This window comes from Bidens hawaiensis, unplaced genomic scaffold (genome assembly GCF_021521415.1).
Source record: "Bidens hawaiensis isolate Kalapana, Puna unplaced genomic scaffold, B.hawaiensis_p1.1 tig00043622_1, whole genome shotgun sequence".
NCBI classification, from domain to species: Eukaryota; Viridiplantae; Streptophyta; class Magnoliopsida; order Asterales; family Asteraceae; genus Bidens; species Bidens hawaiensis.
The window spans coordinates 64,049-91,122 of record NW_027497741.1 but is presented as its reverse complement, the minus strand read 5'-3'; positions in this window follow the sequence as shown (position 1 = coordinate 91,122).

Genomic DNA, 27,074 nt, shown 5'->3' with positions numbered 1-27,074 from the left:
CATATGAACAACTGGTAGGTAGCAAAATTGCAACAAGTGAGTTGACCGATGAAGACTACGATTAGATTGATCCCGATGACCTTGAGCTAATGGATCTCAAGTGGAATATGGCAATGATTGTTAGAAAGGTTAAGAGGTTTATGCAAAGAATGGGTAAAGACCTTCCTACTCTTAACAAGCGAGTTGGATTTGATAAATTGAAGGTCAAATGTTATAATTGCGGAGATTTTGGCCACTTTGCCAAAGAATGTGATAAACCAAGAAAAGAATATTCGGTTTCATGCAACGCTGATAGATCTCAAGGAAAGAATTCATCGGGAAGTGATCAAAGTAAACGGAGTTCCTCCGAAGGTGGCAAGAATAAGTCGAACAACACTCAAGCTCTTGTCGCAAATGAAGGGGTTGATTGGTCTCAAAGGTTGTTGGGAAATCATGCCAACCTTGCTGTTTTTGAACCAGTTGAAAAATTTGAATATGCAAGCAGTGATAATGTATCTGAAGAAAGCGACACATCAGATTCTGAAACTGATTCTGATCAGAGTTCATCTGTGCAAATTGAAACTGATAAATCAATTCCTGATCAAGTTGAATCTTATGCTTGCATGGCTAAGATTGAAGAGGTATGTCCTAAAGCTCAAGTTAATGTATCTGAACCATCAGCTGAGGTGATTGAGTGTTCTGAATGTGCTGAACTAAAAAAAAAACTTGAATCAGCGCTAAATCATAACAACACTCTCACAAAAGAGCACTTTATGATCAATGAATGCTATCGACAGAAATCTAAATTACTAGAACAATCTACACTAAAAATTCAAAATCTGTCTGAAAGCAATCATGATCTCAAAGCTGAGGTTCAATGTAAGATAATTGTAGTTGAGCAACATTTCAAGGAGATTCTCCGACTCCGAACCTGCATTTCTAACTTGGAAAATGAAGTTTTAAAACTAAAAAACAAACTTGAAAGATTTCGAGATTCCTCGTTCCTTTAAATGAGATCATTGAAGTAAACCATTCTCACAAGAAAAATGGGAAAGCGTGTTTAGGGTACGTCGAGATTCCTCCTCCTTTAAAAGGAGATTACTGTAGTATTCCAGATGTGAAACAATGTCCAGAAATGCATACAGTTGAATCTAAAATTGTTGATCAAAACAAACCAACTCTAGAACCGATTCACTTCAAAAGTAAATCAGTGTTTACCAAAAATGAATTGGACGGTTCTATTGAGGAGTTGTCTGAACCAGATGAGATTGTCAAAAACAAGAACATTCCTGCTGAAAATCACATCTTATGTGAACCCGAAGAGTTTGAACAAGCAGTGTATGGTTCAAAACCTTCGGACGATTCATCAAAAACTCCTAAGGTATCACCTGTTGTACCTAAATCAGACAAACCCTCTGTGTCTGATGAGGAGTTGATGAGGTTCATCAATCCTAAACCTAAATCTTCCAGTGGAAATATTTTTAAGTTAAAAGGATTGTCAAAAGTGTTTTCAGATAAAGAAGTTCCTTTGAATCTTCTAAATCCTGAAATGATTGACAGTGTCTTTCAAGATGACACATCAATAGTTACTGAGCTTGAACAAAGATTTATCAAATAAAACTTGAGAATGTTCAAGAAAAGGAAAATGATAACAAGTTTAAACCTATAAAACTTGTAAAATCATCTGGGATGGAGAATTCATCTAATTCTACCAACCTGAAATTTTATCAAAATAAAAGGGGATTTAAACCTGCTGTTACAAAGAAAATAACTTTTGAAAAGTCTAAGGTTGATACTCCTTAACCTGTGCATGAAAACAAACCAAGCGATTCACCACAAAAATTGTTAGACACACGTTTATGTTTTAAATGTGGTGAACTGGGTCATGTTTCAAAGAAATGTAAAGCAAAGGTTGGTGATATCAAGTTGTCATCAAACCGAAAGACTGAATTGAATCCGAATATGAAAGAAAAATAAATTGATGAATGTGTGATAATGTATTCAAATGTTAATTCAAAGAAAGTAGTTCGGGTTGAATCATTTAATGTATCAAACAAATTTGTTGACCGTGCTTAACCAATTTGTAAGAACACTGATTCGGGAATCATACGTGACGGTTACTTAAAGAAGAAAACCAAGAAACCAATCACCTATTCTCAAGTACCGAATGCTAGTGTTAATTTATCTTTTTCTCCGAAAGTATTAAAGGGAGAGCCCAAGACTGAGGCTTGGGCTGCCTTTTTGAACTAATCTCTTTACCTTGTTATGCAGAGTTCATCTAGATCCGTGCCAAGTCACAAGTGGATATTGGATAGTGGATGTTCTCGGCATATCACTGGCAACCTGGATCTTCTAAATAACGTCAAAGATATTCAAGGGGGTTATGTGGCTTTTGCAGGTAACAACGGTGGGATGACTACTAAGGAGGGAGAAGTGTCAAACGGAAAAGTAACGTTTGAAAAAGTTAATTGTTGTGAAAAGGTGGATCATAATCTACTAAGCGTTTCACAGATATGTGATAAGAAGTTTACCATAATTTTCCCAGATAAGGAATGTGTAATCCTTCAACCGGGATACACGATTCCTGAAGATATGATTGTTATGCGATCACCTCGATCAAATGATATTTATGTACTTTCGTGTCAAAAGCAACAGAAAAGGACTCTATCCTTTGGAATTGATGCATGGGACACATTCACATACGCAAGATGAATTTTCTCATTTCAAAGGAGTTGGTGGATGGTGTATCCCTTAAGAACTTCAAGATTAATGATCATTGTGTTGCTTGCAAGAAGGGGAAACAAAAGAAGAAGTCACATCCGAGCAAGTCAATTAACTCGATTGTTACACCACTAGAATGAATTCATATGGATCTCTTCGGTCCAGTGAATCGAGCTAGTATTGCTGGTGATCTGTACTGCTTCGTAGTTACTGATCACTTCTCCAAATACTCATGGGTGTTATTGATGGGATCGAAAGATCAGACGCCTATCGTAATTTAGAACCTTATCAGGAAGATCGAATCACTTTACAAACTGAAAGTGAGACGAATTCGTAGTGATAATGGAACTGAATTTAAGAATAATGTATTGGATTTCTTCTGCATTCAGAAAGGAATTCATCGGGAATTCAGTGCACCTTATGTTCCTCAACAAAATGGCTTATATGAAAGAAAGAATCGTACGCTGATTGAAGCTGCGAGAACGATGCTTGCTGATTCAAAGCTACCCGTTCAATTCTGGAACGAAGCTGTGAATACGGCATGTTACACACTGAATCATGTACTAACTGTAAAAAGGTTTAAGAAGACTAGTTACGAGCTTCTGAACAATCGTAAGCCGAACTTAAAGTATTTGGAACCGTTTGGGTGTCCGTGTACTGTATTGAAGAGAGATGCTGGAAAGTTTGATGAAAAAGCTTTTGAGGGTTATTTTTTAGGATACAATTCTCCTAAGAAACGGATCTTCAATATCTCTTCTGGTTGTGTGGAAGAATGGTATCACGTTGATTGCCAAAGTTATACAACTCCTCCAACTGATACGGGTCCCAATTGGATGTTCGACTACGAAGGGTTATTTAATTCGTTTACGTCAGTGGTTGAAGAAGTACTTGAAGATTTCATTAGATCTTATTTGGAAGAAAAATTTCTTCCTACTCCAAGGTTTTCTTCGGTTGATGTAGATGACTCTCCTAATGTATCAGAAACGTAAAATGAGATTTCTGAATCTTCTGATGATGCTGATCTTGTTGATTCGTCTGTTCCATTAGATGAAGCTCCAGAAACAAATGAGCTGGTTCTAACTGTTGATGAATCACCAACTGTCTCTTTAAACACAGTAGAGGAAAATATCACCAATTGGTGATAACGTATCTGTACCTACTAATCCTTCCTTAAGGATTCATTCTAATCATCCGCAAGAACAAATAATTGGTGATGTAAACGACGGGGTTCGTACAAGACACCAATTAGCTAATGTATGTGAGGATATGGTTGACTGTAACTTATCTCCTACTGAGGATTAGATAGTTTGTGCTTATGCGGATTTGCACTCTTCAGGTATTCTTAGTATTGCACAATACACCTGCTTCCTATCACAGATTGAACCGACAAGTGTCACGATGGCACTTAAGGAACCGTCTTGCGTTGAAGCGATGCAGGAGGAGTTGCAACAGTTTATTCGACTGGGTGTATGGGACTTAATTGATAAACCCGATTGTGTGAAAAAGGCTATTCCAACAAAATGGGTTTTTAAGTGCAAAAAGGACGACCGTGGGGTAATCATGAGAAACAAGGCACGATTGGTCGTTCTTGGTTACAATCAACAAGAAGGCATTGATTACACTAAAGTATATGCTCCTGTGGCACGACTGGAGGCTACACGTATTTTTCTTGCCTATGCAACCTCCAAAAATTTTAAGGTTTATCAAATGGATGTGAAATCGGCGTTCTTAAACGGAGCTATTCATGAGGAAGTGTACGTGAAGCAGCCTCCCGGTTTCGAGGATCCAGACTTTCCCGAGCGTGTTTATCGATTAAACAAGGCTCTTTATGGTTTACACTAGGCCCCGAGAGCCTGGTACAGCACGTTGGCTGACCATTTGATAGAAAGCGGATTCAAGAGGGGAACTGTGGATTGTACTTTGTTTTATAAGAACGTTGGTGATGATATGCTCCTCGTCCAAATATATGTGGATGACATTATTTTCGGTTCGACCAACGACAGCCTGTGTAAAGATTTCGAGAAGACGATGCAAACCAAATTTGAGATGAGTTCGATGGGAGAGATGAGCTTTTTCTTAGGATTGCAGGTTCACCAGTCTGATACCGGGATCTTTATCCATCAGACGAAATATGTGAACGATGTCTTGAGTCGATTCAAGATATCAGATGGCAAGGTTCCTTCTACACCTCTTCCCGTGGGTCACAATTTATCACCGGATGAATTGGAGGATACCGTAGATCCAACCCTGTATCGAGCGATGATCGGATCTCTTATGTATTTGACTACATCTCGACTTGATATCATGTTTGCTGTTTGTTTGTGTGCCATTTACCAATCGAGTCCCCGAGTGACTCATCTGGCGGAAGTAAAGCGCATCTTACATTATCTGAGGGGAAATCCCTACATCGGGTTGTGGTACCCCCAAGGACGATAAGTTTGATCTCACTGCTTTTACTGATTCGGACTATGGAGGATGCAAGATAAATTTCAAGTCTACAACAGCGGTTTGTCAGTTCTTAGGAAACCGGCTTGTTTCCTGGCAGTGTAAGAAGCAGACAACGGTCTCAACTTCAACAGCCGAAGCGGAGTATGTGGCGGCCTCGAGTTGCTGCTCACAGGTTCTCTGGATCCGACAACATTTCCGAGATTACGGTTTGAAGTTTCTTACTACTCCTATTTTTGTTGACAATTCGACCGCTATTTCTATTACCAAAAATCCGGTTCACCATTTGTGACATTTGAGCCAAAACAAGGTACACCTCAGTACGTATTTACTGATTAAGCAAATAAACACCTTTTGCGTAACAAACGAACGATTAACCGAACGGGTCGTGTTATGACCTAGATATCTCGGGGGGGCATCTATAAGTGATATACGATCTATACAAGCTAAAATATTAGAAAAATGGCCTTAGTTTGATAGCAAACAAGTTAAACAAAAATATGCTCGTTTAACTACCCGCTATAGATTTAAACGCAAAAGATAGTTACAAACCAAGCATTGTATCATCCGTTAAGCTGAAAAAGACTTACCAAAAACTTACTTGAAATGTTTTAAGCGATCCGTGAAAATATTTTTGATTTTTACAAACATATAGTATGTTTTTATAATTTTACACAAAACTAGCCGAAAAACACTTGTTTTCGCGCTGTTTAACGCACCCGATAAGTTTTTCGCGCCAAAAACCGAACCCGAACTAAATTTGGACCGGGCTTTTCATATTTGGGATTGAGAAATCAGAATATTGGGCCAAAACAGCCCAAAGGGGGCCCATAAGAAATCCCGGCCGCAGCCCACCCCCACCCCCATTCTTTATAAAACTTATTTTGGAAGCTTGTTTATTTATTTTAGTTGATAAAAATTGATGTCCAAGCAACCCTAAACCTGAGTTTCCAGAAAACCTTCAAACCCTAAGGTAAGGAGCTCAAATAAGTAGCTTTTATACTTGTTTAAACTCGTTTAATACCATAAAAACATGTCTTGGTTACTAAAAATTATTCCTGACCGTGTAAAAATCCTAAAAATGGTCCATAAACATGTTTTGATCATAAACATGGTAAGGAACCTGTTTTGATAGTTTTTTTGGCCATAATCACGGATTAAAGGGTTGAAACGGCGTTTTTACGGTTCAAAAGTTCGTTTTTGTGCACTAGCCGAAACCCTAAGTTAAGGGCTGTTATGTTGATGAAAAATTTCTTGGTTTGTGATATAGGACTTGTACCTAGATTGATTAGAAGCACAAGAACCTGAAAACTTGATTAAAAAGTCGGAAACGAGCCAAATCCGGTAAGGTAATGCCTTGAAATTTTTCAAGGACATTAGGGACCTTGTCATTGAGTCCCTTTTCAAATTTGGTAATTTTTCGACCATCCGAGAATATTTGGCGAATTTATTACCGAATTGGGACGTTTATTTGGGAAAAATATCTAAAATACTTCAAAAATTATGAAAATTTTATGGGAATTCAGATTTGATGTGTTTTGATCACATATGAATTTTGGGATCATTTGAAGAAGTTTAAAGTTGTTTTGTTTATTTGCGTTCGTGTGAATTTTTATAGCCGAAATTGGGCCGAAAAGAATATCGCACGAGCTTTTTACATTCTGGAATTGTACAAGTTGATTTGGGACATGATTTGAGTATTCAGAAATTTTTGTGGAATTTTTGGAAATTGTTTGGGGTAAACGGAATATTTTCAGGCGAAATATAGCTGATAAAATGAATTTTTATAAATTAATAAATCAGTAAATAAATTCCAGAAATATTTTTATTAAAATCTACATATTTTAATTGATAAGTGGTTAAATTTCCATAATTTAATGATTAACGGTTAATTAATTATGCTAATTTGAATATTAAACAAATTCAGTTTTTATAAAAACCGGCAAGTTCGCGACTAACGAACCAGCGAAAATATCAAAACACCAAGAGTGATCAAAAATCATATTTTTGAACTAATTAAGTAAAAACGAACTTTTCTATGAAAAACCTCGACAATCCGGATGGATTGTGCGCGTTCCTTCTTAAATCAAACTGAATAAACGGAAACGGGCCCCGTGGCTAATCCGGGACCCCAGTATGTGATCCTTCTTTATAACTTAATCATTTTGTTAACCAATACATTTACCCAAGCTTATGTTCCCATTACTATTTTCTGAACGCATAAACGAACAACTTGGCCCAGCTGGGAAAACGGGAATCTGAGCCAAGTTCGGTTTTAAGTATTAGACATTGAACAACATCACATCCTAAGCCTATTGCCACTTTCTGGGCGTTCCAGCTACACCCAAATTAGTTATACAGCCCAGTTTAGTATTGAGATTATAATAATATTAAAATATTAATATTATTATAATATTGATTATAGGAACTACTGATAGCGGACCGAACAATCCACGAGCTAATACAGTACTGAATATCTACTAAACCGTGAGTTTCATGACCCCACTTTTAAACTGTTTTACGAACTTTTGGGGTGAAAATCATGTTTGCTTATATCTATATACTTAACTGAAACATGTGATGATGTGAATTATCTAAGTGATTAACTTCGAGCCGGTGGCTTGTGAATAGTACTATTGGTTTGACAAACCCAGGCGGGGCCAGCACGGTTGCTGATACATTATCCCGTTTGCACATGTCCATTTATTTTTACGAACCAGCTATGTAGTGTTAGACATATCTACCGGGGCATGTTGTGGGCGGAAAGGGGCCACAGTTGTTGATTGAGCGTGGGAAATGGAGGCACGTAGCACGAACAGTCCAGGCTTCACTATAGCTTAGCATAATTACATCACATACATCATTTACATACATACAAACTTATTTCATGATTACAAGTGCTGACTTGTGAATACTCATTACAGATTTCTTGAAACTCGTGAAACTCACCAACTCTAGTAGTTGATCCGTTTTAAACTGCTTTTCAGGTGTACCTAAGTTGGAATGATTTGGTGATCTGTTATTTGCCCAAGGTGTGCGGTTGATGCTATGTGAATAGAGGCAAGGATGTTAGTAGTAAGAACGTTTAGTTAACGAACTAGTTTTGTTTGTACCACCTAGACTGTAAAACAATGATAGAACGAAGAAATGTAATATAATGTAAATTAGTTTGTAATGTTTCTTTATAAACAATGTGCTGATACCAGAGGTGTCTGTTACATTCCCGTTTTACGCTTCCGCATTGTGCTAGTCGGGGTGTGACACCATTCGAAAACCAAACACATTGAAATCCGTTATTACTTTATATGTGATTACTTTGAAAAGAAATTAATTTCTATTGATAAAATTCACACGGATTTTCAAAAGGCTAATCTTTATACCAAAGCATTTGACAAAACACGTTTTCAATATTTGCTAGGTATAAATGGTTTAAAAACTTTGAAAGATATTCAAAAGCTTGGTTAAATCAATTTATTTTGTGTTTTCTTGTTTTAGTTTAATTTTTTATTGTTTTTAGGGGGAGAAAATATATAAAATCCAAAAATATTGTGTTTTTAGTTTGTACAGAGAAAATTGAAAACTCTAAAAACATTCAAATATTGAAAAAATCAAAAACATTGAAAAACAATGCTCCTCAAAATGAGTCTTGAAGCAAAAAGGGAAAATGATAGTACATTGCTCATTTGCTCCCGTAAGTCCAGTAAAAAGTAAGTAATAAAAGACTGTGTGCTATTGGTAGGTCTTTTGACAAACAAGTACGGACTAGTAAGTGATATAAACATAAAATTGCTAAATACTCTGGGAGATTAGCTCTATAAAAAGGTCTTGATGATGATGGCAGAAATGTAATAATCCGGTCATACTCAAGCCTTCTAATCAGTTTGAAAAACATTTTAACAAAAGGGTCTAGTTGGTGGTTAACGCTTCAACGATGTATGGTCTTGTGGCCTTAAATCCTGTATTGATGGGATGTTTTGAGGCTCCAGATCCCTTGGGTCTTTATGCGGTTTTACATCTGGTATTCTTTTTGATGAATATTAAAAATGCCTGTAAAAGCGAACCCGCAGTGTAACTGCTTAAGTCTCTAAACTTGATCGCAAAATGTACTTCGTGTACAAAATGAATTACAAACTTGATCAAACCACGCTGTGAGTCATGCATTGTCCCCTTGCTCGCGTCTTATTACCATTAAGAAACGGACCACAAGGGACACAATGTCCGTAAACCGACAGATGAAATCGTGCATACTCATCCATCGGAACGGACCTTAGGGTATTGCTTGATAACGGGGGTATATCTTGTAGTGGGGATTACGGACTATGATTACTTAAATATAATCATTTTACATCAAATTGCTTTTAAGGTTTAAGTCAAGTTGGGGTGATTTGGAGAAAATCAAACTACGCTTGAATCAAGATTTGAACTAATTCTTTCGGATATTTTTGCCTAATTGAACCAATTAATAATATCACCGAAAGTTCTGAAAACTTTGTTAGAAGATTTAAGTGGATAAACAATATTGATAATCAACTTAACACCAGTCAGAATAAAAGCTGAAAATAAAACTATGGGATGAATGGAAATTTGGTCAATATGATTCTCCGCTCAACTCACAAAAAAAAATGTACTGCTTTGATAGTTTAGTTGTTTACTGTTTTATGTTATTTGTTAATTGAAAATTTTTGAAAATACAAAAAGATTTAACTTTCTTTTTAAATTCTGCGTAATTTTCGATTTTCCAAGCTGGCGAATAATTTCAACATAATAAGAAAAAGAAAATGTTTCATACCCCAAGTTTTAAGTTGATCATACTCAATGTAATTCACAACCGGTATCGGTTGAGTTTTTAACGTAAAAATCCGTAATTTAAACATTACCGATCTTGGAGTGATCGGGTATTTTAATGTATAAAATCAAAACCCTAATTGGTTTTATTGATTATTTAATTCATTGAAAACCCTAATTGGTTTTTAATAATATTTAATTTAATTCCTTAATGAGATTTTTATCTCATTCGTTAAGGATGAATTGTTGATTCGTTAATTGCTTTAACGAATTTAAAGCATTTCGTTATTTAAACATAACGAATGAGTTTCTCATTCGTTATAAAGACATTCGCTTCCGTTGTGCATAACGAATGGAAGACATTCGCTAAAACATTTAACGAATGGAATGAATTTAATGTATCATTCGTTAAGATTTTAACGAATAACTCTTATATTCGTTAGAAAGTTAACGAATAAGGAGAGTTAATATAATATATGTTAAAGTTTAACGAATGGAAACCTTATTCGTCTAAAAGGATGACGAATCAGGGTAATAATTTAACGAATGAGGCCATTCGTTAGTTCAAAATTTGAACGAATGACCTCGAAATTCGTGAAATTATTGGGTTTATAATCCCGAGGCAAGACGAATGACCTTTCATTCGCCTGTTCCTATTTCATTACTTCCATAAGAAGAACTCTTGAAAAATTTTTCAAAAATCTTGTACCTGCTTATTATCGCAGTCGATTAATATCTTTGTGTTTTTCAGGTACTAACGATCTCAATGATATACATTTCATGGACTGTCATCGGTGTTTTAAGTGTTAACTGAGTAATTTGAGGATGAGTCATGAACCGAACAGTTAACATCCTTCAAATCTCAAATGTTGATAAAAATTAACAACGATGATTATTGATTAACGTATTAAACCGATTTACGACGATTATCTTTGAGTTTAATTGTAAAAATGGATGGGAAATCAAAGGTTTCATAGATGACATTCATCGTCTTTGACTTTAAATAGTCAAAATCAAGTTGATCCTTGACTCCTATTAGTCAAATTGGAAATCAAGTCAGATTCATTAGATCGTTAACGAGTGACTATCTGATTTGCTAAGGTAGAGAATAGACAGTCAAAAGTGATAGCGATTAAGTATAACGAATCAGATTTGATTCGCTAAAATAATACATTCAGATTCGTTATTTTAACGAATGCATAAGTTTGATTCATTATTGGTAACAAATGTAAAACATTAATTGTATAACGAATGTCTCATTCGTTTAAACCATGATAACGAATGAGATGGACTTTCGTTAAATCTGTATTATATTCTTGAATATGATACTAAAGTTTATGTTTTTAATAGTAATGGCAGACGAGAACATTCAAAACCCTGTTCCTGAGCAAAATCCCGAGGCTAACCCTGAACAACATCCTCAAGATCAAGATCAACCTGAGGAACAAGCTCCCGTGCTATTATCATGGAACAAGAGCCACAACATTTGTGCATTTCTAGAACCAAACTTTGAAGATTCACCGATCTTCAGGGACATGATAAGTTTCTTGACACGTTCTAGGATATACAAGGCCATCTCTACTCATGCAGTTGTTTATGAGAGTATTATACGCTCTTTTTGGAATACAGCTACGTTTAACGAGATTGAGAATCAGATTGAAGCTGTAATACAAGATAAACGAGTATTGATCGATGTTGGGGTTATTCGAGATTCACTAGGTTTTCGTGATACAGTGGATGATCGATGCGAGTTTGATCAGGGCTTGATTCGTGGGTTGTTTGGATGGGTAAAGTATAACGGTGATCTGGGGAAATCGATGTACAACAAAGCAAACTTGTGCGAACAATACAAGTATTTGCTTCACGTGTTGATACATTGTCTCGGTGGACGTAAAGGCGGATTCGATGAATGCCGAGTGATGTTGCAATCTGCGTTTGTTGCCTTAGTGTTGAATAAACCATTCAATTTCTCTGAATTGGTTTATTATCACTTGAAGGAAAATCTCACGAGCCGCCACAAGTTTCTCATGTATCTGAGCTTTCTGCAAATGATGATAAATGGTTTATTGCCAGATGATTAAAGATCAAGATGATGTGTTGAAGCTTGACAGGATGAATGCTGTGACGATGAGACGTTTGAGATCTTACAGAGGTCATAGTCTTGCAGAACGGCCAAAGTATAAGCGTTTGATTGGTCACCTTGCAAACATTGATTATCAAGAGCCACCTAATGATCGTTGGGCTCATGATGATTCGGATTCTGAGCGTGAAGGTGGTGGTGATGGTGGTAATGGTGGAGATGATGGTGGTGATGGTGGTCCAGGACCACAAGCTGCGTTAACGTATGAAAAGAAGCGTAAGCGTAAGGGCAAAGAACCTATGGTGGAAAAGGGGGAGAAACCAAAGAAGCAAAGGGTGCAACGTGGTTCGGGTATCGAGATACCGAGTCAACCTTTTGAGCGTTCGACTCCACCAGTATCTATTCAGCTCCTATTCCTACATCTCCAATGCCTCAAAAGGATTCTGAGATCACCGACTCCGATTCATATACCAGTATCTCCAGTTCCTCCTTCTATTACTTTGATGACTATTGCAAGACCAGATCTAGTATTTAGTGATGTTCTTCAGACAGTATTGGCTCGTATGTCTACACCACATCCAACTACTCCAGTGACTCCAACAATATCTACACAGTTGCCAAGACCTGAGCATTCCTTTATGGCTTTCAATCGCCCTCAGAGTCCCATGCAACCAGTTCATCCTAATTTCTATGGTATGTCTCCCCAAGCTCAGTGGTTTCACATGATGAATCTGTTGCATCTTCAATAGACACAGATGCATGCTGACAAAGCTGCACACGAGCTAGCACAGAGGAATATGTACCGACATATTCAATTCGTTCAACGAGAAAATAGGGAGCTTCGAGCCCTTGTTGCTGCTCAGGGGGAGAGAATGGATAAACAAGATGAGATCATCCTTCAGCTCACTTGTAAAGATGACGAGTTGAAGAATTTAAAGAATGATGAAGATGATTATGATGGAACAGGTGGAGTAGATAAGCAACCGGGTGGTAGTTCTGCACCGATGGCAGGTAATAAGGCTGATACGAGTGCTGGTGGTGGGTCTGAAGAAAGTAATCTACAGATAGTGCCATACAAGGATTACACGAGAGCCAAGCCGATTGACGTTATTCTGGCTAACATGATCTTATTTGTTTGGATGAATGGTATTATGTATAGTATGGTGAATGCTGATGAGATCGAAGAAGGCGAGTTTGTAGATCAATCATTGACTAAAGAGCAAATAGCCTTGCTTCTGGATCAATGAAGAGGATGTTGAGGAATTGGGTAGGAGTGTGGATGTGGATGTTGATTTTAAAGAAAGGACAAACACAGGCATTCCACACAGGAATGTGCCTGAATTTGATGAAGTGGACGTTGAGGACGTTACTACTGAGGAGTACCCTGAGTTTTACACTGACAACAACAACGACTCAGGTATTCCGTTTTTCACTACAGAACATTTTGATGCAGCAGAACGTCGTTTAAGAGAAGAGATCGAGAAATGGAACAAAGCTGCAAAGTCAAGTCACCTATCTGCTAAAGAAAGAAAACAGAAACGTGCTTTGAAGGGTATGTTTTGGCATAATATGCAGAGAATGAATAAGATGATCGAGACCTTTCGTTATCACGAACAGGAGGAAGTCAAATTGGCTAAGGCTCGAGCAATTTCATACCAGATGAAGAAGTACAAGCCTGTTAAAGATGTTAAAGGTGATTTGGTGGCATGGCAGTTTGATTCTGATCTTAAAGTATATATCGTGAAGTGGGAGCACGGTTTTTATTATTTCAAGCGCCCACACGATATATTATCTATGCCAAGGTGGGATGTGAGAACACTAGCCAATAGACCGTTTATGAATCGAGGAAAGGATGTCTGGGCTGAGTGGTTCCATGCTCACTTTTTACATAAAACCCGTTATGGTTTCAAGTTCTTCAAGACACAAGTGCCGACACACAAGTACATTGATGAAATTGATCAATTCACAGGCTGGAGGAAGATGATTCTACAAGAAAAGCCGACAAAGACAATGAAAAGGGCACCGATGAAGACCTTCCATCAGAGTCTGTTCACGTCGTTCAACTACTGGTACTATGATAATCAAGGGAGTGAAGCGGTTATCGTTTTGGGCATCGGATAAAACATGAATGTCATTCGTGTGTTTGACCCGATGTGGCTCGTTAACTTATCTGAGTCTGACAACGATGCATTATTTAAAAGTCAGATCAGATTTGCTATGCAGTTTCAGAAGGTTGTTCGGGTCTGTTATGCATACAAGATTCATAGCTGCAATGACTAGAAGACAAAGATGTTCCAGAGATAAAGTATAAAGAGCTCGAGATGAAGAGGAGTTTGTTGATACATGTTTTGTACGTCTCGGTCTTTATCAGTTAATTATTATATTATTTTTAATGTAAATGGCATTTTGGTAAATGTATAGCCCATTCGCTCTATTGTAAGTTACATTCGTTACCCCGTAACGAATGTAACACATTCGTTGTTAATATAAGCTCATTCGTTAACCCTGTTTAAAGAATGATATAACGAATGAGGGCTATTCGTTAGGTTTAAGTGTATTGACAAATGAGTTGTTCATTCGTATGTTTTAATGTAACGAATGACACATTCGTTAAGTGTTAACTTAACGAATGTTGTCATCTCCTATAAATACCCTGTAACTTAACGAGTAATGTGACAGTTCTTATTTTTCCCACTCTCGTATCCTTACTCTGCCCGAATTTCCTCTCAATACACACAGTACACAAACATAACGTAATCGACCTTAGTCGTATACATATTCAACGAATTCATCGATGTCATCTTAAGATCTAGATTCAGTCTGGCTCAATCAACTTTATTGATCTCAAATCATTTATAAACCCATTCTATAGTGTCTAGTTCGTTTATTTCGATAAGATATTTATTTATTCTTTAAAAATAAAGGCAAAAGTGTCGGAATTTCTCGTGTGATCAGCTATTCGCTTAAACCATCAACTTGTTACCATACTTCTTATTTACGGTGAGTTTACATACTCCTTTTTATTTTTTTCACACTTTGGGGTAGCATGTATACCTTATTTACATTACTTATGTTTTTTACCGCACCTATTCAAACACAATTCAATTTATGTTTATATGTGATGTGTAACACCCTAGGCAAATCCCACATCGGCCGTGGACAGAAGAGATCCTTGGTTCATAAGTAAATTCCCCGCCTCTTAAATCACCAACGCGTTTTGGGGCTTAATGGTAGTGGACGAGAGGAGAGCTCCACAGTTAAGCGTGCTCAGGTGGGAGTAATAGCAGGATGGGTGACCTCCTGGTAAGTTTCCACCCGGGCAACCAAAAACAAATCCGAGAGCTCTTCGTAGGCAAAGCGGACAACATTGGTGGTGCGAGAGGCTGGATGTTACTAGTGGTATCAAAGCCACTCTTGTGCCGTTCGGGATGGTGGGGCAAACCTCATCAGAGATGGTGAGACCCCGGGGGTGTCGCGAGGTACACCTTAGGCGAATCCCATATCCTGGATTGGATGGTGGGGCAAACCTCATCGAGGACGATGAGTCCAAAGGAGGAGTTTGTAACACCCTAGGCAAATCCCACATCGGCCGTGGACAGGAGAGATCCTTGGTTTATAAGTAAATTCCCCGCCTCTTAAATCACCAACGCTTTTTGGGCTTAATGGTAGTGGACGACAGGAGAGCTCCACATTTAAGCGTGCTCAGGTGGGAGTAGTAGCAGGATGGGTGACCTCCTGGTAAGTCTCCACCCGGGCAACCAAAAACAAATCCGAGAGCTCTTCGTAGGCAAAGCGGACAACATTGGTGGTGCGAGAGGCTGGATGTTACTAGTGGTATCAAAGCCACTCTTGTGCCGTTCGGGATGGTGGGGCAAACCTCATCAGAGATGGTGAGACCCCGGGGGTGTCGCGAGGTACACCTTAGGCGAATCCCATATCCTGGATTGGATGGTGGGGCAAACCTCATCGAGGACGATGAGTCCAAAAGGGGTGTTTGTAACACCCTAGGCAAATCCCACATCGGCCGTGGACAGGAGAGATCCTTGGTTTATAAGTAAATTCCCCGCCTCTTAAATCACCAACGCTTTTTGGGCTTAATGGTAGTGGACGACAGGAGAGCTCCACATTTAAGCGTGCTCAGGTGGAAGTAGTAGCAGGATGGGTGACCTCCTGGGAAGTCTCCACCCAGGCAACCAAAAACAAATCCGTGAGCACTTCGTGGGCAAAGCGGACAATATTGGTGGTGCGAGGGGCCAGATGTTACAAGTGGTATCAGAGCCACTCTTGTGTCGTTCGGGATGGTGGGGCTAACCTCATCAGAGAGGGTGAGTCCCCTTGGGTGTCGCGAGGTACACCTTAGGCGAATCCCACATCCTGGATTGGATGGTGGGGCAAACCTCATCGAGGACGATGAGTCCAAAGGGGGGTGTTTGTAACACCCTAGGCAAATCCCACGTCGGCCGTGGACAGGAGAGATCCTTGGTTCATAAGTAAATTCCCCGTTTTTTAAATCACCAACGCATTTTGGGCTTAATGGTAGTGGACGAGAGGAGAGCTTCACAGTTAAGCGTGCTTAGGTGGGAGTAGTAGCAGGATGGGTGACCTCCTGGGAAGTCTCCACCCGGGCTACTAAAACAAATCCGTGAGCTATTCGTGGGCAAAGGGGACAATATTGGTGGTGCGAGGAGCCGGATGTAGGTCGTCATGATCTATGACTATGCTCTATCTGCTGAAGCGTTTATTTTATGTTTGGTGTTTGGTGTCTCATCCTCATCTATCCTCATCTAGTATGATCATACATTTACCCAAGTTGATTTTGTATAAATAGGAATGGGTCCACATCTATTTAGTTTTTTACATTTTCATAAGAATTATAAAGCTCACCATTTACATATGAATTGTGATTTACCTATCTATACATATATAAAACTAAACTTATGTATTCTCACCAACATTCGTGTTGGCAAACTCTATTTTTATACATAATACAGGTGCAAGTAGTTGACATTATTCAAGATCGAATACATTAGTTTGACCTTAGAATACTTACCCAAAAATATAAACGTATTAAGTAATTGATTACATTTATTGTGATTGTGCACTTGTTCTAATATTAATGAATTATATAATTATCATCGCTTTAATTAGTTTCTTTTGATAAAAGTCCAGGATGGGTCTTCAGAGTGACGTGTACGAGCATGCACGACGAGATCTACCCTACAATGCTATGAGCGGAAATCATAACAACGTGAAAAACACGAAAACTTCTCTTTCATCTCCTCATCTATTCATTCATAGTATGTCAGGACCGGTGAGTCGGGTGAAACCTTAGAAACGTTGACAAGAACACCCTGACTCACTTACCCAAAGGCCTATTGAATATCCCGGCGGAATCAGGATATCCAATAAGTGGGAACGAAGGTATGATATAGCAAACACGAAACAATAATGGATAATCAATAACAACACAATCAAAGACAAAGATTCACTGTAATAAATGCATCATTCAATGAAACAGTGAAAGGAATGTCTAGAGTTTCGTGACAGCGGCAGCTGTACGAGGAAACAAATAGAATATTCTTTTGGAATGTTTCTCGTATTGTGTGCGTCGTTATCCGTGCCCTAAATGGAAACCTAGGACCCTATTTATAGACCCTGACATTCCTTCTAGAAGTCCTAATCATTACATAATGAAAGACAAAATAAATACAAGTGTAAGAGTCTTCGAGCAAGGTAACAATCTTGCTCGAGCAGGCTCACTATGCTAGGTATGCTCGATGAATGTCCTCGAGCATACTTTACTTAGAATATCTTCAGTGAAGATATCCTACTCCAGTAAGCTTCATTCCTCTTGACCAATCCTTGCTTTGCTCGAACTAGTCCATCGAGCAAACTCATTCTTCTTGATGTCCCCAGTCTTGTCCTTAGACTTATTGAGCAATCTTTAGCATGCTCGGATGTAAACCTTGCTCGGGGAACTGAACTGTGGTCGAAGTCCTTTCTTTGACCACATGACATCTTCTTATTGCATCCATGCTTGTCCCCATGTGCTCGTAACACTTAGTTAAAGCTTGTATGATCAAGCCGTTTGCTCGATTGGCAATCCATGCTTGATATAGGAATACTCTTGCTCGTTGAAGTGTAGCTTGCTCGAAGCCTTAACACTTAGAAGAATCAACCAAAGGTTCTGAAGACCTTTCTCGAAGTAGTAAAACCATGCTCTATCGTCTAGGCTTGCTCGAAGTCCATACTTAGCCGTTTTCTAAGGAGGTTGAGAAGATTCCAATCTTCCTTATAGTAAATCCGACCGAACAATCTCCCCCTAGATTGGAACAAGCTCAGATGCACCAAAACATACCTGCATAGAGTTACACATGTATTAGACATCAAAGATATATCATTCAAGAACAAGTCATTTCATTACACAAATAGGAATTCTGCCTCTTGCGCATTACACATTAAAGTTTTTTACATCAAAATACAAACAGAGAAAAACAGAATTATAAAAAGATCTTCTATGAGCTCCATTCCGTCATCTCCTACGTTGGCTCCCTTTCAATGCTTCCTTTTTCTTTAATCTTACTAGAGCAGCCCTTTGTTTGAACATACCCAGTTCAACTCCATCATTTGAATCTATTGGAAATTCAGCCTTCGTGATATATTTTAGATCTTGGACATGTATGAGTGGCAGATCATCATCATACATTACCACGGCTATAGTTCCTCCAGAATTATTTCTCAATGTTACTGACCCATTCTCTCTGTTGTAAGTGATATGAGCAATTCTTCCATTTTGTTGAACTATTGAGTTTGGCTTCATCATCTCTTGTCTCAGAGCTAAACACTCTCTTAAAGTTTTTCTTTTTCTTTGTGAGCTGCCAGCTTGAGTTTTTCTTTTCTTATTCTCAAAAAGGGAGAGTTCCAACGTATGTACTTCATTGATTCTCTTGTTTCTTTTATCCCTCTCTTCTTGACTCCGTATCTCTCTCCTTCTTTGGTTCAGAAATGGGAATCCCTTTTCTGCTTGTTCTTTAATAAATTTGGAGAGATCGTTTTGTTGTTGCCCTGCCTTTTGACTTGTATTTTGATTGTCATAGAGATCCAAGGTAGCCATCTTCTTTAATTATTCCTTTGAAAAGTTTCTTAGATCATCTCTAAAAATGGTAAGGGTTTCTTCTTTGTCTTCAGTAACAACCCTCAAGGTCTTTGATCTTTTATCGTAGTAGAGATGTGTGGGCATATTCAGATTTCGTGTTGGTTCCGGCCTCACAATCTCAGACCTTGGGGTTCGGCTCGAGCCTCCTTGAGTATTTGTCTTTATCTGATGTAGCCCAGCCTCCTCATACCATTGTTTGAGTTTGTACTATCAGTCTTGACATTTTGGCTCCCTTTTTATGCAAGGCACTCATCATCTCAGCCCTTACCAGCTCTTCCATTCTTCTCTTGTCCTCCTGTAGTTTTCTCTCAGTCTCCATGTGTAGTTTTTGTTCTCTCTGGTATATTTCTAGGAGTTGGGCATGAGGCATTTTGTCAAATTCTTCTTCAGACATGCCCTTGTTCATCACTATCCCCTTTAGTGTTTCTACCCTCTTTGAGTCTTCAAACCACTTCTTCACCTCTTCTTATTTCTTTCTTACTTCTTCTCTTTCTCTTTCCAATCTCATCCTTAGCTCTTGTTCTCTCACATATTCTTCCTGGCTTTTCTTATCTTTGTGGGAGTCTTTTACCAATTGAATTTTTCTTTTCAGTTCTTCAAGAGAAAGATTTATCAAGGACTCGTAGCTGTAGCCATGTAATTGAAGAAACTATATGTCTTTATGTTTTGCCTTTAGCGTTTCATATTCTATTTTATCACTGGTTTTCTTTTCAATTCTTCTTTTGCTACTGTCAGTTTCTTTCAACACTTTTTCTACCTTTTCCTTCTTCTTAGTCACCTTTTCCACATAATTTGAAATATCATCCACAAGAGCATTCTTGTAAATTCTGTCAATTGTGTCAAAGGATTACAAGTTTAGGAATGCAGGTTTGTTTCCGGCTTTTATCAACAAATCTCTTTTTGATTTCCTATTTCCCCACCCTTCAACCTCTTTGGCTATTTCTTCTTTTGATAGTCTTTGTAGATATTTCAAATCATAGTCAAGACTTATCAAATAAGCTCTATCTTCATCTTCCTTCTAAACATCTTTTGTTCCCTCTTCATCCTCATTCTCATCAAATTGTTCATCCAAATTGTGAAGTGCCCAATCATTGGCTCTTCATCATTCACAGATTGACCCCTTTTTTCTTTCTTCAAGTTTAGCAAGTTTTCTCTTGTACACCATTACTTTCACCGATTTTTGTCTCTTGGATTTTGGTGTTTCAAAGCTCAGCTTTATCTTTTCGTTTCAGTGATTCTCTTACTTCAGGTTCTGGTTCAGATGGATCAAAAGATTCAAAAGGTTCAGATGGGATAGGTGAGGTAGGTTGTGACACTTGAATTTCTAGTTCTTTATCAACCATTTCTTCAACAATAGGTTCATCAGTCTTGGGTTCTTCACCTATGATTTCTTCTGTGAATGGCTCCTTATCATGATTATCTTCAACTTCTTTAGTAGCTTCATTAATAACAGGTTCAGTGGTCTCAACTGGTTCTTCAACCACTGGTTCTCTCTCTTTGCTCATGTCAATAAAATCTCTCTGTGCCTTTCTAGCAGCCATTATTATCAGGATGATGCCTTCTGGTTTGTTCAGAATATCTATCAGATACTTCATTATAACCAGTTTTACCATTGTGCTGGCAGATATTTCAATAGTTTCATCCTCTTCTTGATTAACTGGACCCAAGCCCAGTTCTAGTTCTTTATTTGTTTTTGGTTCAGGTTCTTCACTCTCAAGCTCAGATATGACTGGCTCAGATGGTGTGGGCTCTTGTTCAGTTTGTATCGGCTCTTGTGTTTCATCATTTTGTTTTGCATTTAGAGCCTCTAGAGTAGCCTTGATTGCATCATCTTCCTCTTTTCTCATTCTCTCATCCTCTTCTTCTTTTTCTTTCATTTTAATTAGTGCTTCGAGCACTTCTTGAGGAATTTCGTCATCTTCTTCTTGATCCTTTTGGTTAATGTATCCAGATCTTCATTCATTAGTCTCATTGCTGTTTTGACAGATTCCACTTCAGCAACGTCAGGATTAATCACATTATCCTTTTCTAGGATCTCATCACCAGATTTATCTTTATGGGTTGGTATGGGTTGAAGATCTTCTTCAGATAGAGCCACCCCTTTGCATTTGATTTGTCGTTTGGCTATTTGCTCAGGGGTCTCTTCTTCCACCTCTGCATCCTTTCCCTCTACCTCCCCCTCATCTTCAGAATCTTCATCCTCTTATTCTTGATTTATCATGTTTAGTGCATTTAATGTTCCAACATCTACAACCTCTTCATCAGAGCTGGCATATAAATCTTCAATTATTTTTAGGCCCTCTGCATTTTCACATTCATTTTTCTCCCCCTGCTTTGGTGCATATGAGGTCTTCTCAACCTCATAATGCCCCTCTAGGGTTCGAATCCTCAATAAGGCTTCGTTCAATGTAGCCTCCAATGCTTTGTTTCTTGTTACCAAAACTGCATTCTTTTCCTTCAGCATAATATTCTCAAATTCAAGATTGGCATTTTCAACAACAATGTCGTAGAGGCTTGGGCTTGAAGGTGTGGTTTCTTGAGTGGGCTTTGGAGCAGGCTCAGAGAAGGGTTCAGATTCAGCTGTTTCTAGAGATGGCAACCTATATGGCTCAGGTTCTATGGGAATTGATTGGGTTGGTTATGCAGTGGTAGTAGCAAGTTTGTCTTGTATTATGGAGGACGGTGGGGTTGAAATATGTGTATCTTGAATAGGTTGGGCTGGTGGGGAAACAGGTGGTGGAGTAGTAATTGGTACAGTTAATGGTGATGTTGGTGGTGAAGAGACATGTATGTCATGAAGTGATTCATTGTCAGACAAGGTAGGTTCAGTGGTAGCAGGTGAGGAAGGGATATTGTCATCAGCATCATTAAGCCCAATTGAGTCAGTTTCATCATGATATTCCTCAGGAGGTGGTGAGTCTAGAGGAGTAATATTTTATATGGTTGCAGCAACATTAGAGATTACATTTGCTACAAAGTCATCATCATCCATATCTTCAATAGCTTTGTTGCTAGGACCATCAAATGGTTCATCAAAAGGATCAGTCATTTCAGCTTCTGGATCCTGATTTCCCTCTTTATTTTCAGTTTGAATAGCAGATTCTGCACCAGTAAATACGGATAACTCATTTCCAACAAGATTAACCACTGGTTCATTCACCTCTAAGTCTTCACCCACTATCTCTGCATCAGCTTCTTCATGAGCAATTTGTCCAATTACAGGCTCATTACCAATACCATCATCATTTTCACCATTACCTCCATCAATAGCATCTTCACCATCTGGACCATTGTCCCCTCCATCATTCTGATCATCTCCACCATCGTCATCTACATCATCATCATCATCTTCATCATCACTATTTCTAGGGGTTCCAGGCACATCAATGGCACCTAATGCCAGAACAAGGAGCCATGGGAGAACATCCCAATCATCATTATCTTCAAATTTACTGTGAGCATCTTTGATTCTTTTGCAGATATTAGGATCTTGTAACCGCAAAACCTCTCCTGTTCTTTGAAGATCCGGTAATTATCTGTTTATCAAAATCTGCAGAAACCATGGATAAATAAGGAACCTCTTATGTACTTCATTTTCAGCATTTGACACCAATCCTTGGAAAATGAAACTTGATATATTGAAAGGCTGTTGGTACAAGATCGCAACAGTGAGAGTGGCAAGTTCTCTACTCAGCAGTGTCCAAGTCCCTCTCCTTGGAGATAAGGACTGGATGACATGATGGATTAGAAAACGATATATCAGTGGAAAGCTGCCTTTTTGAAACTCCCTCCTTTACACCTCCAATTTATCATACAAAAATAATCACAAACATGATTCATGCAAACAGTATAATCAGTTAATCATAGCAACAAATCATGCACACATTCATAGTGAGAAACATAGATAATCAGTAAGCACCTCCTGGAGGTGGCTGATCTTTATTGTATGTATGTGTATATGTATGAGTGCTTTGTATGACAATCTTTTGACTAATGAAATCATACTACCACTTCTTTATTTGTGTTTCGATTACATATATTTTTTCATCCAGTCTATTGATCATTGTAATCGATTCAGGCTCTCTCCCAAACACCACTCATCCGTCCAAAACACCGTTCAAGAGTGAATACGATTCGATCCTAGCTCAGATCCGAGCTCCACCGTTAATAACTACCATTATTCACGCTTCCACACCGGGGCTCGGGTCTTGTCAGTTGGTATCAGAGCGGAGTTGCCGAATCGTTCAGACTAACCGCTGAATCTGATTCATCTCGCTTTTGAATCCACCATGGACGTTAAACCGATGAGGTTTGTTGAAAAATTTTTAGGGTTTTGAAATTATTTGATGATTTGCATAAAATTTATGTGGATTGATGTTTGGGTTGATGACTCGTTCGGAGATTCAACATCAATTTCATGGTTATTTGGTCATATCGGTCCAGATCTGATGTAACAGTGTTTTAGCTTGTTTTGGGGCAAAACTGTTACTGAAGATGATTTTCAGATCTGTAACGGCTGTTGATAGATTGAAGATAGATGGTTGATATCGAGATGACTGGGATATTACTACAACGATTAATTTCAGATGAAGAAGCTTGGTTCTTGATGTGAAAATTAGGGTTTTATGTGCTTGTAATTGTTTCTGATATGAGTGTGCTGCTTGAACAGTAAAGGGAATATTGAAGAACATTGCTGCTGGTATAATCTGATATGTAGAAGTCAAGAATGAACAGGTACTATGAGAAATCTAATCATTGTTCATAGCAGCAAATGGAAAATGCAGAGGGAATATTCAAGCAGGTTCTGTATTGGAAAATCATTAATTGATGATGCAGAAGAAAAGGTATGTTGTTCGAGCATCGATATGTGTACCCGAAAGATATCTTATCTATTGCTCGAGCATAATGGACAAGACTGTCATGAAATATTACGAGCACAAGGAAATGTTTCTGTTGTTCGAGCGTCGATATGTTTACCCGAAAGGTATCTTATCTATTGCTCGAGCACAGTGGACAAGTCCTAAACTTTCATGAAGTCTTTCGAGCACAACGGAATGATTCTGCTGTTCGAGCATCGATAGGTTTACTCGAAAGGTAGCTTATCGATTGCTCGAGCATGCAAATTCGAGCACATCAAGTTTGGATTCGAGCACATGAACCCCGAGCACATCCTTGTTTATCTGAACAATCTATCTTTGGGTGTCGAGCCACTTTGTTTACTTGAGCAAACCTTCTTCGAGCACACTTTTGCTCTTGAGCATGCTCATGAGCACACTTTGTCTTCGAGCACACTTTGCTTTTATGCATGCTCAGGAAAAGAAAAGAAAAACTAAGTATTTTCGAGCAAGGTCTCGAGCATGCTCGAGTAAAGACAGAAGCATGCTCGAATAACGATAAAAATACAAGTGTTTTCTCGAGCAAGGCTTCGAGCAAGGTTTTGAGCAAGCCCTCGAGCAAGCTCTCCAACATGCTCGATGAAAGAAAAACACTAAGTGTTTTCGAGAAAGCCCTAGAGCAAGCTCCCCAGCATGCTCAATGAAAGACAGGAAAAAAACACAAGTGTTTTCAATCATGCTTGAATAAAAACTGAGTATGCTCGTGAAGGGACTTTGACTTATGTGTGCTCGTGAACTGAATCCATGCTTGTGAATGAATTACACTTGAGATTTTTGGTGTCGTTGACCGTTTTGACCAAGCTGATCCTTACGGAAGATATATACCAGGGGTATTTTGATAAATTTTATACAGTCATCAACAAGCAAAAGGAAATCAAAGCCTTATCAATTTTTCACAACTTCATCAAAGAGCTTTACAAGAACAGGTGTTGACCAAGCTTACGGATTTAATCACTTATGACTGTCAACTAACATAATGTTTTGTTTATCTTTGTTTATTACAGAATCAACAATCTTGATAAGGATGGTCAAGGTTGTTTCACCCATACTTAATTTGAAGACACAATTTTCAAAGACAATTGCAACGAAATTGGGGGAGTAAAAATTCTTGAATTTCATTGCAAATTTCTTGCTTCAAATCAAGTGAAAAGACTCAAGTTAAGAAAAAGTTGATCAAGATCAATAATCCAAGATTCTTTATAGATGTTTCATTGTTTGTGAGTCTTCAGATTTCCTAGTACGGTTGAGAAGATAGAGTCATCACTAGTAACATGGTGAACGGATGATCAGTAGAGTTTAACCTCCTATGAAAACAGTCACTTGACAATTAAGAACGGGTTATGGTTGACTTGAATGCTATCTTGATTCAGGGAATGGTTTGAAGATGATTTACAGGGAAAGAAACAGACTTAAGGAATGCAAGATTATTTGATGATCACATTGAGTTTACTTCTTTTTGTGATGACCTTGTTACTTGAAGTTGATCTTTGAAGTTCAAAGCCTCGTTCATATACCCATACAAATGAATCCGAATGTGATATAGGAGAAATGATCTAAAATGAACAACGGGAGAAGCTTAACGTGAGGAGGAGAATTTCAATGTAAGACAAAGAGTTTTTGAGGTGATCATGGAAGAAATTCGATGGCATCGGTCTAAGGGGGAGATTGTTGGGACTTATATTTTTGACAGGCGTATCGAATTATTATTATTATGGGTGAAAAATAATTAATATTTTTGGTCTCAACCAAGGGTGGATGGATTAAAGACCAAGTCATGCTAGACTAGTATAAATAGATGTATTTGTTAATTTGTCTAGTATGAGTGTATTGTGTATTATGTATTATGTGAGATCTAGGGTTTTATCTCTTAGAGAGAGCCGCTGCCTCCAGGATGAGCTCTCCTGGAGGTGCCTGATCTTTATTGTATGTATGTGTGTATGTATGAGTGCTTTGTATGACAATCTTTTGACTAATGAAATCATACCTCCACTTCTTTATTTGTGTTTCGATTACATATATTTGTTTATCCAGTCTATTGTTCATTGTAATCAATTCAGGCTCTCTCCCAAACACCACTCATCCGTCCAAAACACCTTTCAAGAGTGAATACGATTCGATCCTAGCTCAGATCCGAGCTCCACCATTAATAACGACCATTATTCACGCTTCCGCACCAGGGCTCGGGTCTTGTCCCATGACACCAACCTGTTCCCTAAGAACTGGCATCCTCTAAAGTTGATTTTCTGCTCATGTTGCAACCATCGTAGTCACTATCTGTGTAGGCCATCAAGTCAAAAGAAGGGTTCTTTGGATACCAAATCCCCAAATCTGGTTTTCCTTTTGAGATATCTGAAGATCCTCTTGACTGCTAGCATATGTGAGACCTTGGGGTTGGCTTGGAATCTTGCACAGACACACACAACAAACATAATATTTGGTCTAGATGCTGTAAGATACATCAAGGATCCTATCTTGGCCCTATATTCATGCTGGTCCACCGGCTCCCCCTTCTCATCAGGTATCATTTTCTCATGTGTGTCCATTGGTGTAGACACTGTCTTGAAGTCTTGGCACTTGAATTTGTTAAGAATATCTTGGACATACATTGATTGATTGATAAATATCCCATCAGTGTTTTGTTGTACTTGAAGTCCAAGGAAGAAATTCATTTCCCCCATTGAGCTCATCTTGTACTTGGATTTCATCACTTGCTCAAACTCATTGCACATTTTTTCATTTGTAGAGCCAAAGATAATGTCATCCACATACACTTGCAACTGCAGCAGATCCTTGTTCCATCTTTTGTATAGCAGGGTCTTTTCAATAGCTCCTCTACAGAAACCATTTTCCAACAGATGGTTTGACAACTCATCATACCAGGCCCTTGGTGCTTGATGTAGTCCATACAATGCTTTGCTGAGTTTGTAGACCTTGTTGGGATGAACTGGATCTTCAAATCCTTGAGGTTGAGTCACATACACTTCCTCATCAATCTTTCCATTTAAGAATGCAG